Here is a 16,430-nt window from a genome sequence, read left to right as displayed (position 1 = left end):
ACGGACGCTTTTCCGCAAAAAGTGCTTTTGCGGAAAAGCGTCCGTGCCAATCTAGACACTCTTTTCCGCAAATGCTTTTAACGGAAAAACTTTTCCGTTAAAAGCATTTGCGGAAAATCATGCTAGTCTAGACGTAGCCACACATTGTAGCTACATTAACCTATTGGAACAGAATGTATATGACAGTTGTCAACAACAGATGTACTAGATACCATACTTCTTCATAATAGGTTCTGACTCGTACTTTGCTGTTTCAAAAGGTTGACCCTGGTAACTATTAGCAGGCTGCATGGTCAGATACCAGGTCAAATCCCAAACCAGAAGGGGCCTACTTTCTGCATACAGGTTGATGCTTCTGACAAGCATTTTTTCAAGCTTCATTATCAAAATCACAGCAATCTACTGAGTACAGCTGGTCTTATGAGTTTAACCACTGAGGATGACCAAGGAGCTTATGAGATTTTTGGAACCATCACGTTGGAAAGCAATGAAGGAGCTATGACTGAAACCTGCTTAATTGGCCCATCTCTCATTTCAATATGCTGAGTGATAAGTCTAATTACTGCTAGGGCATTCAGCACTTTTGTGTGGGAGTCCTTTAAAAAATTAAATCTAAAGAACTAAAATTCATTATGGCTGATATTTTCCCAGTTTAGTCTGATGTGCCTCAAGGACCTGTTCTTAGATAGTTGCTGTTTTTGTTATTCTTCAGTGATCTGAATGCTGTTCCTTTTGATCTTCTGTCTGATGCTGACCGCACATTTATTATTTTCCAGTAGTAAATAGCGCCTTTATTGAATAATAAAGCGCCAATCTGATTTTAATAGCCTTTTCCTCAGGTTGAAAAATAATAAAAAGGAAGCAAAACTGAATTATAATAATGTTTACTTTTTAGCAGCCCATAAAATGTGAACCCGACTCATTAATGTTGTTTCCAGCTTTGTCAGCAAATCTTGGCTAAACATCTGAGCTTGGCAGTTGACTCCAAGCTGCCTTTTAAAGCCTGCAAAGCTCCAGTGTGATAATAAAATAAACAAAAACTGTGAACTATGGAGAGTTTGGGATCATACAAGCCCTGCAGACTGACAGCAGGTGCTAATAAGTATGATTCCACCTGCTCTCAGACTATGTAACTATTTTTTGTCCATACTAAAGTTGTGCCTTTTTCGGAACAACTGAATATACTTTTCTACTAAAGGGCTTCAGAATACTTCCCAAATCAATGACAGAATCAGAATCAGATCACAGAATCAGATCATGCCTTTATTCTGAGATACCCCTGGAGGGACAAGGAAAGTCCCCCAAGCTTTTTCCAAAGGAGAGTATCTCTTCTTGTGTAATGTAACTGTGGGGACTCTGGGAAAGGAATGTCATGGAGATCTTCCAGACACCTAGCACCATGTCAGTTTCTCCATCTTTAAAGTGAGACTAATAACACTTTCACAGGGTTCCCTTCTTTTCCCCTGCTCAGCCCTTTTATGTTGCCCTCAACTTGAGACTTCTACAGGGACCCAAAGCAGCTGTCCCTTCATGCTCCTCTCCTTCCCAGTTCTCTCCAAGAAGGTACTAGCATCTCCTGGCTCCACACTGACTACTCCTGGGGGCAAAAATTTATCCTTGCTCTGGGAAATCAGGTTTTTCAAGCCTTGCTGAAAAGCATTTGCCCTCAGGTCATCCCCCAGTTGCTCCCTCCTAAAAGCATTCAGACAAAGAGCACCTTCTCTCAGGCAATCAGCATGAACTGCATGTTGGATCCTGAAACACACTGTTCTTCTCAGGCCTACTCCCTCTTTTGTGCTCAAAGACATCAGAAAAAACAACCCCTCCCTAACTGGGGTAAAGGAAACCCCTACAGCAGGGGTTCCCAAACTTTTTGATACGGGGACCAGTAAATCCATTCACAAGCTTTCAGAGGACCGGTAACATTCATTTGCATATTTGCATACTCATTAAGCAAATGATGAATATGCAAATAAGTTGTTTCTGGTCCTCCCAAAGCCCCCAGTGCCAGCTTTAGCAAAGATTTGATATGGGCACCCACAATATTCTTAACAGCAAGTTAAGGGAATATGGATTGGATAAATGGACTGTAAGATGGATAGAAAGCTGGCTAGACCAGGGTTTCCCAAACTTTTACTTTAGTTGGAACCCGTTTTTTTTCAGTACTGTTTTTTGCAGCCCAAAAATATAAAAGCAGATAAAAAAAATTAAAAATGAATCAATTTTCACTGTTTCACTCGCTGCATCCTCCACCCAACCCGGGCCAGGGTTTGGGGGACCCAGCGCCACACGGGCATTCTGGGAGGTGGGAGCAGGAGCAGATTGGGGGTAGGGTATCTGGCTAGGAGCAAGGGTGCAAGGAGGGGTAGAGTTGCCAGGTGTTCAGTTTTATACCGGACAGTCTGGTATTTGAGGGTTCTGTCCAGAAACAAATTGAGAAAATACTGGACATAGAAAATGTCCGGTATTTTCCAATTAGGTACGTTTTATTAGTAGTATTAGGTGTATTAGTCTGTAGTTGCCAACTTCCTGGCTGGTCAACACGCGCTGCGTGAGGGGGGTGGCAAAATGGAATCTCCAAGGGCAGACTCCTTCGTGCTTCACCCGGACCATACACAGGACAGGCAGTGCCCCAGGATCTGTGTTCGCCCGGATCAGTCCCACTCTCCACTGGCCAATTCTCTCCCCCCTGGTTACCCTCCAGCCAGCCCTGCTCATCCCGACCCTCTCCTGGCCAGGCGGTTCTCCCCCGCTTCTCCTCCTGATCTCCCCCAGTCAGCCCTGCTGCCCACACCAGCCCTGCTTCCTCCAGTTGGTTCTCCCCCCCTATCTTTTCCTGCACCTCCACATCGTGTATTGAAAAGGGACTCATTTATTTTCAGAAAGCCGACACCATCTTTGGAATTTTTTAATCCATATTCTCATTCCGGATGGTGAATGCACCAGGTTCTCTCCATTCTGACACACTGTAGTGCCTTTAAACCTCACTGTCAGCAGTGGGGATATTTAAAAGGCACAGCTTTTACATTTGTATTCAGGAGCTGCGTGCGCCCTGATCAGTCCCGCTCCCCGCTGGCCAATTCTCTCTCCCCTCCCCACTCCACCCTCCTTCAGCCAGCCCCGCTGTCCCCGCCGGCCAATTCTCTCCCGATCTCCCTGCTGTCCCCACCAGCCCTGCTTCTGCTGATCGGTTCTCCCCACCCCCACCCATCTTTCCCAGCCAGCCCCACTGCTGGCCCCCCCAGTCCCCCCCATTGATCTCCCCCCAGCCAGCCCCATTGTCCCCACCTCCTTCCCCTCACCGGCCAGCCCTGCTTCCGCCTGCTGGTTCCCTTCCCCATCTCCCCCGGTCAGCCCCACTGCCCCAACCCTGCTTTCCTGCGGCCCATTATCAGTGGGGCTCATGCAGTGATCACTGGATCATACTGATAAGCAACATGGAAAGACACAAATATTTAGGAAAATCATAATGAAAAAGTTGAGCATTTCTAAGACATCATGATTTCTCTTGAAAACTGAGAGACTTTCTCTCTGTGCTTTATTAGATTTATGTCCCAAAAGGACATGAGTCAGCAGGAAGCAAAGTGATTCAGAGATACTGCAAGCAAATGCCACCTACTGATGATTATGGCATTAATCAGAAAACTTTTTTATTCAGAGAAAATAATTCAGTCAGAAGAGCTCTGAGTCCAAGGCATAGGGATAGATCATAATTAACTGCTAAGAAACTATACCATTATGCAGCGATGAACATTTCAAACCAAAATGATGAGTATGCAATATCCTGGGTTTAGAAAACAATGAAAAAGCAATCCTGCACAGAGAAATAAAGCTGGATGGGAAAGGCAGGTACGCAATTAACTTGATGCTGCTAGTTTTCTATTGCTAACAATCACACAATTGCAGAGACTTATTTTAATATCAAGGAGTAATGGCTCCAAAAAAGAACAAACCAAATGAAGCAAATCATGCAAAAATGTGAATATTGCATGTAATACTGACCTGCTTTTCAATTCAGTCATGTTTGTATCCCTTTTGTTCATTTTGCCATTAACATTTATATAAACTGGTGTTCATTCCTCACAAACATTAGGGAATGGCTGTTTTTCCATACAATACCCAAATTCTCTTGCATAACATTTCAGTCATCCAGTTAGGAAGCAGTAACAAATCCATGTGACACGGGTGAAGCTTGCACATCAAGAATAATGAATAGAAATAATGGAATTGTTCTCTCATTCAATAGGGTGTAGTATGCACAGTTATAAATAACTAAGGCCAGATCCTGCTGTCCTTATTGAGCCTGAGGCTATGTTGAGACTACAATGCTTTATCCAATAGTTTTGTTGGAAGACGCTTTTCCGAAATTTGGCCCATCTACACTGGGCCAAATTTTGGAAAAATCTCCTCTTTCGGAAGAGCCCTTCTTTCTCGTGGAATGAGGAAGACAGGGCTTCTGAAAGAACATCTGCTCTTCCGCAAAAAAAAGTGGAAGAGCAGACACATTCCCTGGACGCAGCAGAGTTTTTCCAGGATACCTCTGGTATCCCGGAAAACCTCCATAGTGTAGACATAGCCAGAGTAACATCTTGCTGTGCTATTACTCTTCCTACAAAGGGGACCTCTGTGAACTAATTATAGGAAAACAATGACTGCAAATATTTTATGTGGAAAATTTCCCCCCAACAATTTACACTGGGGTCAGTTGTAACATAGCAGTAGAGTTCTGTTCTGAGTCTTGTGCATTCTAAGCATGTGGGGAATATGTGACAAAAGTCAAAGAATAAGGACTCTATTTCTGACAGCTCTAGAAAGAAGGCCGTCTACAGCAATAAGATGTTCTCAGTCAGAATAATAACCGTGCGATATATCTGACATACTCATTTTGACTTGTTCCTCTACTAACTGCATCCATCATCTGCCTGCCATTAGGTAAAGCACCTTAGACAGCAACTACAGCTTGATTTCAAACTGTGCCTGTTGTTTTATTTTACAAGAGTATCTAACATTCTTAAGTTGTGGTTGTGACAGCACCATTGTTGAAAACATACATTAAAATGTCTTGTTTGGAAAATGAGATATGAATAAATTAAAGTGTATCTGTGTGTTCTTTAGTTTCTTCTCTGCCCTCATGCATTCACCTAGTACACCAGTATCACTCCAGTTTCAGGGTAGTAACTATTTATTTACTCCAGTGTAAATGAGATCAGCATCAGGCCCTGTGACAATGAGATTAGAATTAGGCCCTAAATGCCAACTCATACCGTAATCTCGTATCATTTTAGCCAATACATTATCATTGATTTGTGATAATGCATTGCTATGGAAATATAATGACTTCTGTGCACACAATTCTTTCATTAATAAATTCCATAATTTTAATGGATTTTCTAGAAAATTAATACCATTAATTAAAAAAACTTATTAGAGTTGTTATGACTCATAACTATCAGTGAGTCAGAGCCCCCCAAGCCACTGCTGTAAAGGGCACTAATCCAGCTTCAGGAGCCCCAAGAAAAAAAGAGTCATCATTTAAAAACAGAATAGTATTAATTTTGAACAAATTCACAGACTTTTCATCTCTTTTCTGTTGTTTTCATCTATCTTAGTGGGGGACAGACCCACAATTCAACAGTACCATGCCTTTTATGCCCAATTGCAAGTCGACAATGCTTAGGGTCAGGTTGTAACATGACAACCTACCCAAAGGAAGAGAGGAGGCACAAAGCCGCACCACCTCAGGAACAGACCCGAGGAGATATTGTTACAGTCCCTTCCTGTTGCCCCATGGGGTGAGGGGTCATTTCAGAAACATTCTAAGGGAAAGACAAATAATTATGGAAGACACATAGGGGTGAGGGGAAGTGCCTTATACGAAATGATACTTCTGGTTCCCTGAAGCTCCCAGACAGTTACTCTGGCCAAGGTGTCTCCCAGAACCTGCCCCTCTTCCCACCCTCCCATCTACTCACTCCAAGTAGGGCAGAGTTGAAACCTGCACAGAGCCAAACAGGGCAGTGAAGGAGAAATTGAATCCAGTCTTGTATAACTAAGTAAGGTCGCTAACATTTTAGCTCTCATGGAGCATCACCAATATGGAGGAGTGACCCAAATCCCATATTATTATTGCATGTTATTTAGTAATATAGGAATTGCCAGATTCAGACTCTATCTAGTCCCATGCCCGGTCTCTGATGGTGACCAGCATTCAGTGCGTCAGGGAAAAGTGTAAAAATCCTGCAGAAGGCAGATGTGGCATAATCGGTCTTCTACATTAGAGCTTCTCCTGATCTTTAATAGTTAGTGGTTGATATAATTGCTGAAATGTGACATTTAACATCCTTTTCAAAACTTCCATTAGCTATAACATGTATATCACAGGATATTCTTCCTATCCATATAAACTTTCAGTCTCTTCTTGAATCTTACTAAGCTTTTGGCTTCAACACTTGCTCTGGTAAGTGTCTCCTATTATTGCTTTTGACCATGCCACCTTTCAGTTTCTTTGAATGTCCCCTTCATTTTGAGTTATGACACCGCGGCTATGTCTACACTACAGAGTTTTTTCAGAAAAACGGCCGTTTTTCCGAAAAAACTTCACTTACGTCCACACTGCAATCGCGTTCTTTCGAAAACTATCGAAAGAACAGAGGGGTTTTTCCGACATTGGTAAACCTCTTTCTACGAGGAAGAAGCCTTTTTTGAAAGAGTTCTTTCAGAAAAAGGTGTGTGTGGACAGGAAAGAGGGAGTTCTGTCGAAAGAAGAGGAAAGAGGAAAAAGCAGAGGTGCCCTGATGGCCACTCCATCCATAGTAATCACAATTTAAATGTGAGAGATCATCCATTGAGTGTAGACGCTATCTTTTGAAAAAGCAGATGGCATTTTTGAAGTGCTTTTGCTGTGTGGATGCATTCTTTCAGAAGAAATTTTTTCAGAAGATCTCTTCCGGGAAAACTTCTTCCAAAAGAAGCCTGCAGTCTAGATGTAGCCCAAGAGAACAGATGCTCTTGTTCCACCTTCTCTACACCATTCATTATTTTATATACCTTAATGTATTTCTGAATTTATCTATACTCTCATCATAGTATCTGATCTAAAATTGGTTTACCTTTCAAAAGCCGACCCTCAATCTTTGCTGGAAACAGGACTCCCACCAATAATAAACTAAATTATTCTCTCCAGTTATGTTGCACATGTGAGATTCTTCAGCCTAATTTTAAACCAAAATGGTGCAGTGAAGTTCTCGAGAAGGTTTGAATAAGTATCCAGAATTTTGGATGCTTAACCAAACCCTGGTGGTGAGCTAGCTTCCAATAAATCCACGACACAGCTTCCATAAAATTCAATGGGAGCTATACTGGGCCCTTACAAAGATTGCCTATCATTGCTGCTCACCCCAGGACCACAAATCAAAAGCAGGCCTACCATCTCTGGTTTTGCTGAGGTCTCCGGAGCTATTGCAACCAAAGGCAAAGCACCACATACTCACTAAATGGAACCTTACAAGATTAAACCTTCTCTCAAATGCACATACTCTTTTGTTCAATCCTCCCTCTGACTCATGGTCGAGTGATTTTATTTTGTATGAAGAAAGAAACAGTAAACAAATTCACCTACAGTACAATCCATGCATCTAAAAAAGCTTTTCACAAAGTCCGTGGGTAGGACGTGCCGTATGTGCAAACGACTGCAGTGGATTAAAGTGATTTTTATTGAAAAATTTAGCTGCTTCGTTTGAGCTGAGAAATGTTTGTGGATTTTTGTTTTGTTTTGAGGTTTATTAAATTGTCTTCATTATGTTTCTGTAGCCAACACAGATGTCTTTTGGTATTGTGCTATTCATCTTTTATTAATTATCTACTTAGACATATGAACAGACCATTTGGATCCTATAAACACTTGGGATCTGAACTAGTCTATATTGTACATGTTTATACTCTTCCTCTTGTAACAAAAATGCACTTCATTTGAAGAAAGGTACTCAGACAATATCCACAGCATTCATAAGCACCAGGGGATTGAACTCAGTCTCTAAATTGTTTTTCTGTTTGTGTGTGTGTGTGTGTGTGTGTGTTGTTTCTTTCCCTGCTCCAAAGTTTCAAGTGTTGGGCTGTGTTTGTTTTTTGCATTTGCATTACAAAACAGCAAAAGTTATGACAAGGGTGAACTCCACTTCTGAAGTATTGTTCTCCCCAGTTAAAGTCCTCAGAGTTGGATACATAGAAAATTTTATACCTGTTTCTTTAAATTAGTTTTGAAACTGAAGTCATTAAATCAATGCAACGCATTTGTGTGGACACCTAAAGCAGTGTTAGAACACTTTGTATCAATTTAGCTTAAGTCAGCCTCTTTCCACCCTACCTCAGCTGTATTTGGCCCAGCCCAGTTTTTGAAGCTTTCCAATGAATTTGGCAGGCCCAGAAGAAGATAGTCCCAACAGGCATTCAAAATCTTGTATGCTTTTCAACATTTAATATCTTACATTTTTAAGATTTTTCCCATCTTTAACTGTGACTGAATATTGTGTTGAAAATTCTCAGAGCGGTAGCCATGTTAGTCTGTAACTTTAAAAAAAATTGGTAGTCCAATGGCACCATAGAAATTAACAAATATATATAGAAGATATCATAGTAGGTAAGTAGATAGATAGATAGAAAGAAAGTATCATGAGTTTTCATGAGCAAAACCCAGTTCCTCAGACGAGTGGAGAAAAAAGCACTGTGGCTATAGTGACCAATGCCGGATTACGGGAGCGGGGTTAGCCAGGCAGCTGCCCGGGGTGCCAAACTATGATCCTGATTGAAGTGGTAAGGGGTGTCACACATGCGCTGCACGTCCGGGGCCAAGCTGCACGTGTATTGTGCGCCCACTGCCCAGGGCGCAACTATGGCTCGGTCCGGCACTGGTAGTGACATAGGTAGCTGCCTATGTCCCAAGGGGGCCAGGTGGGCATATACTCAGGTGGAAATCCCAAGAACTCTCTGCAGCCACACTGCTATTTTGAGTGGAGATGGCACAACTGCTGTGTAGATGTACCTTTGAAGGTGTTAGTAGTATCTCTGACACTACTGACTATGGAGATATGCCAGACCTTTAGAAGATATTACCTCTTGGTAGCATGTCTGGTGAGTACTTTGGGCCACTTATATCTGATGCCTTTGAAAGAGCAACAAGTCTGACAATGTTTCTTTGTTTGAAGAAATATTTTTTAAAAATACATTTACATTGGGATGGAAGAAATTAAACAACACTCACTATGAAAGCTCGTAAAGCATATAAGCCCATCTGCGTATACCAGAGAGTAAAGCTAAAACAAGGGACAGGAAGTTGAAGGCACCCATTTTCAGAAAAATGGAAGATTTTGGGCACCACTCTTGGTCATTTTACAGCCAGAAATCAGAGGCATTTGATTTGGTAGATGATAGTCCCTAATTTTAAAAATTCATCCAAGATATGCAATCACTGACTGTTTTAATTCCCTCCCTGTCTAGATTTCTCATCTCAGCTGGCTAGATTGCACTGACATCACAGGTCACCAAGAAAATCCTCTTTCTTAATGCTGAACCATGCTCCATATTTTAGGATTGCATTGACTGAATTCGGCCACTTTAGGGGCACTGCTGCTCAAGTTTAAGTTCATGTAACGGCACATCTTTTTGGCTGATTGACAGAATGAAATATGTTGGCTTATGTATCTCATGCCAGGTACAATACTGCAAATAAACAACTTACAAAAAAGAAAGGAGGGAAACGTTTGCTGCAAAGAAGGACCAACTAAGGAACAGTAAACTATGACCGTACCTTGAAATTCATCACAAGAGGTCAAGGGGTTTAGTAATTCATCTGAGTTCATGCATGTTATGGACGTGCTCAGACTAACTCAGTCTGGATTGAAGTTTTTATCCTCTCCACCACTGGATTCCTATCTGTGTCTAAGCAACACCTTTCTTGAGCAACACATTCACTTACTGAAAAATATCTGAATTTCTTGATGTGATCATCTATTTGGGATAGGGCCTGAGTACCATTTATTATAGAAGCCATCTTCTATCCTCAGCAACTCCATCCATGGCAAGTTCAAATACAAATACTGATTTATGATCTGCCAAAATTTGAAAATGTGTTTTCTTGATTGCAGGAAACTGCATATTTTGAGTTTAATATTAACTATTTCCATAGGGTACATCCTTCAATGATTGTATATTAACACAATACAATATAGTGTTCAAAAGACAACTCTCCTTGTCCAACTAGTCTTAATTGGGACTACTTACATGACTAAGGCCAGGTAGATTTGTTCCCATGTGTGATTCCAGTTGAGACTGGATATTGTGATGTTAGGAGCCAGAGAGGTCTATGGATGAATATATACTACAAACAATAATTTCTTACATTTGAATTCAACATAGAGTCAGACTTTTTTTTTTTTTTTTTTTTTTTTGAGTTTACTACTGATTTCATTATGTCAGTGTGGACAGCCTGCCCTCAGTCTAGTTGCTGACTGAAACTGAATATTTTAGAGCTTTTTGCACTTGATTGATTAATTACTGATCACTGGTTTGGTCTGATATTCCTTCTGAAAGTTCAGCATTTACATAAATATTTCAGCCCAATCAGAAAAAGCTTGCATCAGAGAAGATTTGGCATAATACAGTGCATGTAAAAATGAAATTCTCACTGTCCCAGAGCTCACTTTCCTTTGTAGGTAACAGAGCTTTTAATAAGTATCTGGGAAATACACAGCAGGAACAATATGTCATTTAATTTCACATACGTATTTTCAAAAAACTGACTATGAATCATTTGCAACATATAGATAAAAGAAATGTTGATCCATAACTATAAGTATTTTATATGGAAATTTTATATTATGCTGAAAAAATATCATCTACAATAAAGGGAAGATATTGAAGAGCTCCCGTTAAGCAGCATATTGTTTTTGTATGTCCAGGACATGAAGACTCTAAGAGTTTTCATGGCTCAGCATCCTTGAGGACTAGTCCTAAGAAGGAAGAAAAAAAATCTCATTAGCAATGATTATTACCACACACAGAGACAGAAGATTTGGTTGCTTGGTGACCAGGTGAAATGAGTTGGCAGTCTTAAGTGAGTTCTAAGCTGGCAGCTATTCACATTGTGTGGCTTGTGCAGCATTTGACAGTATAAGAAATTTAACAAAAGATCACTTCTTTCATATTGTCATAGATTGGATAGCTACAGAAAAGGAGATGGAGTAAGAACAGTAACTTGTTCACAGTGGAGGCCAAAACTCAGCCATCACATAGATGAATCTTTGGTATCCATTGACTATGTTCTATCCACAGTGGAAATATGGCACTTGTTACAATCGAAGGCACTGAGTAGGAGTCAGATCGAGACGAGGGAACAAGGGAGTAAACAACACTCACAACCCAATCTTCAACCACTCATGCCTCCACAATGTGGTGGTGTTCTTAGTAGGTAGCATGGCTCTTCTTCACATGATTGTGTCTTTTCTTCCTTAAATACTTGGATTGGCTGAGAAATAATGAAGAATATTGATATTTAAATTATCACAATAAGACTTCGGCATTCATACACTGCCAGGTGAACTCAGGCAGAGATCAGTACATGCGTTTACGAGTTAGATACCTCATGAAGGCTATTGGTGCAAACATGCAGGCTAGTGACTTAACTTTATTTTTAATATAAGCTCAGGTTCTGCAGCACAAGTTTCAGGTACCGAGAAAAAGTGTGCCACTGAGCCTCTTCCTCTTCCTCAGTAACAGTATTATGACCATGTATTTGTTTAAATGTGAAAACAAAGGTATAGATCCCCAAGCTTTTGATGTACCTGGCACCATATTTACAAAAAGTTTATCAGAGCGTCAGGAAGAACATTTTGGGGGAGTACCTTATTAAAACATCGTCAGCACATCTTTGGCACCAATGATATAGAGATGGTTGAAAATGGAGGTGCACTGGAGCTACTCCTAGCTGACAACATTACGAGATCAGAATTAGGCCCACGTGTATTCAAAATAGTTTGAGAAACCTCTTTGTTGATGCACATAAATCAGATACAGAATTACTTCTCCAGTAAACAGTCGTTGTCATAAAACAAATAAGCCTGCTATTTTGTGTGGAAGACAACAATATACATGGTCATTTGGCCTCAAAGTTACTTTTCTTTGGTATGCGCAATAAAGGCCAAACCCAAAGCCTACGGAACTGGAAGAGCAGGGCTCAGTGCAGGTTCAGGGTTCTACTTGTGTGCTCTAAATTGCAGGATTAGTGTTTAAGGGTATGTCTACACTACAAAGTTAATTCGAACTAACAGACGTTAGTTCGAATTAACTTTGATAGGCACTACACAGGCAAACCACTAGTTCGAACTTAATTCGAACTAGCAGAGCGCTTAATTCGAACTAGGTAAACCTCATTCCACGAGGACTAATGCCTAGTTCGAATTAAGGGCTGTGTAGCCACTTAATTTGAACTAGTGGGAGGCTAGCCCTCCCCAGCTTTCCTGGGTGGCCACTTTGGGCACCACCAGGGAAACTCGTCTGCCCCCCTCCTGGCCCCAGAGCCCTTAAAGGGGCACAGGCTGGCTACGGTGCCCGTGCCAGGTGCAAGCCTGCCAGCACCCAGCCAGCAGACCCTGTACCTGGCACGGCACGAACCAGCCACCTGCTGCCACCCAGCTCTCCGCCTCTTCCTGCGACCAGGATGGCGGCTCCCGGGAGCCTGCCCAGGTCCACAAGAGGTGGGCGCCCACCTGGTCTAGTGCGGAGATCGTGGACCTCATCCACGTCCTCCGCACTAGGCACAGGAAAGTGGCCATCTAGGGCAGGATAGCTGCCAGTCTGACCACCCAGGAGCAGGTGTGCATGAAAATCAGGGTGGTCCAGTGAGACCCCCGACCCTGAGCCCTGAGCTTAGAATGGCTGTATTGGGTCAGACCAAAGGTCCATCTAGCCCAGTAGCCTAGGAGGGGATGGACCGAAACAATGACCAAGTCATTTGTCTCATGCCATCCATCTCCAGCCTTCCACAAACAGAGGCCAGGGACACCATTTCTACCCCCTGGCTAATAGCACTCCATGATCCCAACCTCCATGAATTTATCTAACTTCTCTTTAAACTCTGTTCTAGTTCTAGTCTTCACAGCCTCCTGCAGCAAGGAGTTCCACAGGTTGACTATTTGCTTTGTGAAGAACTTTCTGTTATTAGTTTGAAGCTTGCTACCCATTCATTTCATTTGGTGTCTTCTAGTCCTTCTATTATGGGAACTAATGAAGAACTTTTCTTTATGCACCCTTTCCACACCACTCATGCTTTTATAGACCTCTATCATATCCCCCCTCCATCTCCTCTTTTCTAAGCTGAAAAGTCCCAGTCTCTTTAGCCTCTCTTCATATGGGACCTGTTCCAAACCCCTGATCATTTTAGTTGCCCTCCCCTCTCCCACCCTTTCTCTTCCCATCTCCCACCTCTTTTTCCCAGTCTCCCCCAGTTTTGTTCAATAAAGGGAGTTTCTATTTTTGAACACACATGTCCTTTATTTTGTACATCAGGAAGGGGGGCCTAGAGAGGGGTAAGTGGAAGGGGGTGAGGGAGGAATGGGGATATGAGCCCCCAATGGGGAGGACTGGGGTGGCTCTGCGATTGACACCCCCCCCCGGATGGCAGCCTGCAGCAAGTGCAGCCGGGCTGATGGCCACTCAATGTGGACATGCTAGTTCAAATTAGCAAAATGCTAATTCGAACTAGTTTTTAGGTCTAGATGCACTAATTCGAATTAGCTTAGTTCGAATTAACTCATTCAAATTAAGTTAGTTCGAATTAGTGCCGTAGTGTAGACATACCCTCAATGACCTATTCCTTTGGCAGAATTTAATTTAATAGAAAAAATAGCTAGAGCTTTTCAAGAGACCTATACACATTAATTAGAATAAGAACTGAGCCATCAGAAAAAATATTCCTTTCAAGGTTTTCAATACACATTAGGATTTCCAGGGACAGTGAATACTGCTTTTGTGATTTAAGACTAAAACTGTCTATCAAGAGCAAAATGAAATCTGATTAACTGATACTGTGCTAATTTCCACAAAGCGTAATCAGCTCTGTCAATGACGTCTGTCCAGTGTGCTGCCAATCTGAACTGATCATATTATTAATGCCTCCAGAGAAGTGAACCTTAAGATGTAATGGATTTAGTAATTTCAGTCAAATCTTTATGGGTCAAATATACTGGCAGTCATAGTTTAACTGCTCTGATGCCCTTTCTGTTATTTTTAGGTAGTTTGATAAGGGAAAATAGTAATTTCATTTTTAATCAAGTTTGATAAACTGATATGTAGTAAAGCCTTATGCAAGTTTAGTCATGGTAAAGAAGTCAGGAAAAACACAAAAATAAATATAGGTGAAAATATATACTTTGCTTTATCTCATTGTTAGTAATGTAACTACATGGATTTTAATTAATTACACTGGTTTAAAAGTGGAGTAGTACATTGGTGAATCAGGCACATCAGGCAAGGCTTCACTTAGGGAAAATGGCACCCCAGGCAAACGTGTATTTTGGCACGCTTTCTTTGAGTGTAAGTATAGATACACAGTATGGTCATGCACCCGGGGTGAGGGCAGTGCTGCAAGGCACACACTAAAGCCCACCATGGCATGCACCAGGCGGAGGTCTGTTTCTCTGAGCTGACAGAAACTTCCCAGGGACCTCCTCTGCCTCTTCTTCTCAGTGTTGCCCAACTTTGGACACCACTGTGTGCCCCAAGAGCACTCACCCCTCTTCTGGTTGTGCCCTGTTCACCCGTGCTTCATGGGAGTTTGGGGACAGATGAGTGGCTCACCTGGAGGCTGCACCAGGCAGCCAGGGTGAGTGCAGGAGACATCCACACTCTGCTGCCTGGTCACCAGCCCAGAGCAGACCAGCTCATGGCACTGCCCTGTGGCAAGGCCTGCCTGGCCTCAACCCACACTGCAGGGCGCTCTCCCAGGCCCAATGGGGCTCTCTCAGCTGGCCCCCAGGGCAGAGTCTCTTAAGTTGCAACAAAACTGCCCCCAACGTCAGGTCCTCCCCCATCTGGGATCTGGTTAGACCACTTACCTCCTCCACAGAGCTGGGATACCACACAGACTGATGAAGCCACCCCAAGTAGGAGCAGAGCCTGGCCAATGGGTGTGTGCTTCTTACCCTCCCTAGGCACCAGCACCTTCTTGATGACAGGGCCTCCCTTCTGACGCTGCCCTGGGGATTGCCCTCATTGCCCACCCATGAAGCCAGCGGACATCCAGCCCACGCTGAAGTCAATGGGAATTTGGCCAATTTTGGAGTCAGGATTTCACCCATCCTGACTTTGTTCCATATAGATGTGACATTTGGGGGGTTCAACCCAGAGCAGTAAGATCTGCTTTAATTAGGTCTGTGTCACCACCTGTCCTGCAACTCTGAGCACCTTAAATAGTATATAACTGGCTCAAAGCCCAGATGCTGACAGCTACCATACAGGCATGCAAGTCACTGCCTGGCTTCCACCTCTCAGTTCTTGTTTGCAGAATGACGCTAACATCCCCCCTCCCCCCATGAGCCTAAATTTCCCCCGAACTGTCTCCCTGCAGTGTCTAGTGTCTTCTGGAATACTCACAGATGTTAAGTTCTTTACTCCTTTAATGAGTCTGTACTTTGCAGCGCACTCATTTAAACTGGGACTTGACAAGCATGATGACAAGATGCTTGCATTTTCAACCAGCCATCACTGTCTGCAGAGTTTGAACAGATCAGATGAAGTTTGTTTCTATAAGCACTCATAGCATCAACTTTTGCACAAAATGTATGCCCACATAATTGTGCATCATTCTCCTACTCTTTAGCTGCCTAATCAGTGAAAAACTAATGACTCCTATAGCACATCCCCTCCCCCCAACTCCTTTTCTAATAAGGCACACAAAATCATCAGAGCTACAGTATTATTGATAAATCATTTGGCAACAAAAATGTACTTTAGATTCTTTGATAGTTCTGGAAATATGTTGCAATGTCACCCTTCTGGGGTTTTAAAAGTACATTTCTACACTGAAGAGAGAGTATCTGTAAGAGCCATGAGTCAGTATCTGCAAGCAGAAAGGATGTTGTTCTGGTCCCCATGGACTGAGAATAGCTACATTTAATTTAACACCTGGTTTTTCTGCAAAAAGTTTCCCACTTTGCACCTCATGTCCTGCAGTGGCCGGAGCATCTGTGCAAAGCAATCTACCACTACGTTCACAGGTAAACTCAGCCTCTCACAGGTGTAACTCAGCAGAGGCTTGGCCTGCATTGGCATATGGGTGAGATATTTGCCTGTGCGGCAGAAGGTGTGCTAAATACAATGTCAGAAGGTAAACAGTTGTGAGCGAATAATCCTCCACACCTTTTCTTTGCCTTGAAATCTCT

Source organism: Pelodiscus sinensis, chromosome 3, assembly GCF_049634645.1.
Source record: "Pelodiscus sinensis isolate JC-2024 chromosome 3, ASM4963464v1, whole genome shotgun sequence".
Lineage (NCBI taxonomy): Eukaryota > Metazoa > Chordata > Testudines > Trionychidae > Pelodiscus > Pelodiscus sinensis.
This window is presented reverse-complemented; position numbering follows the sequence as displayed.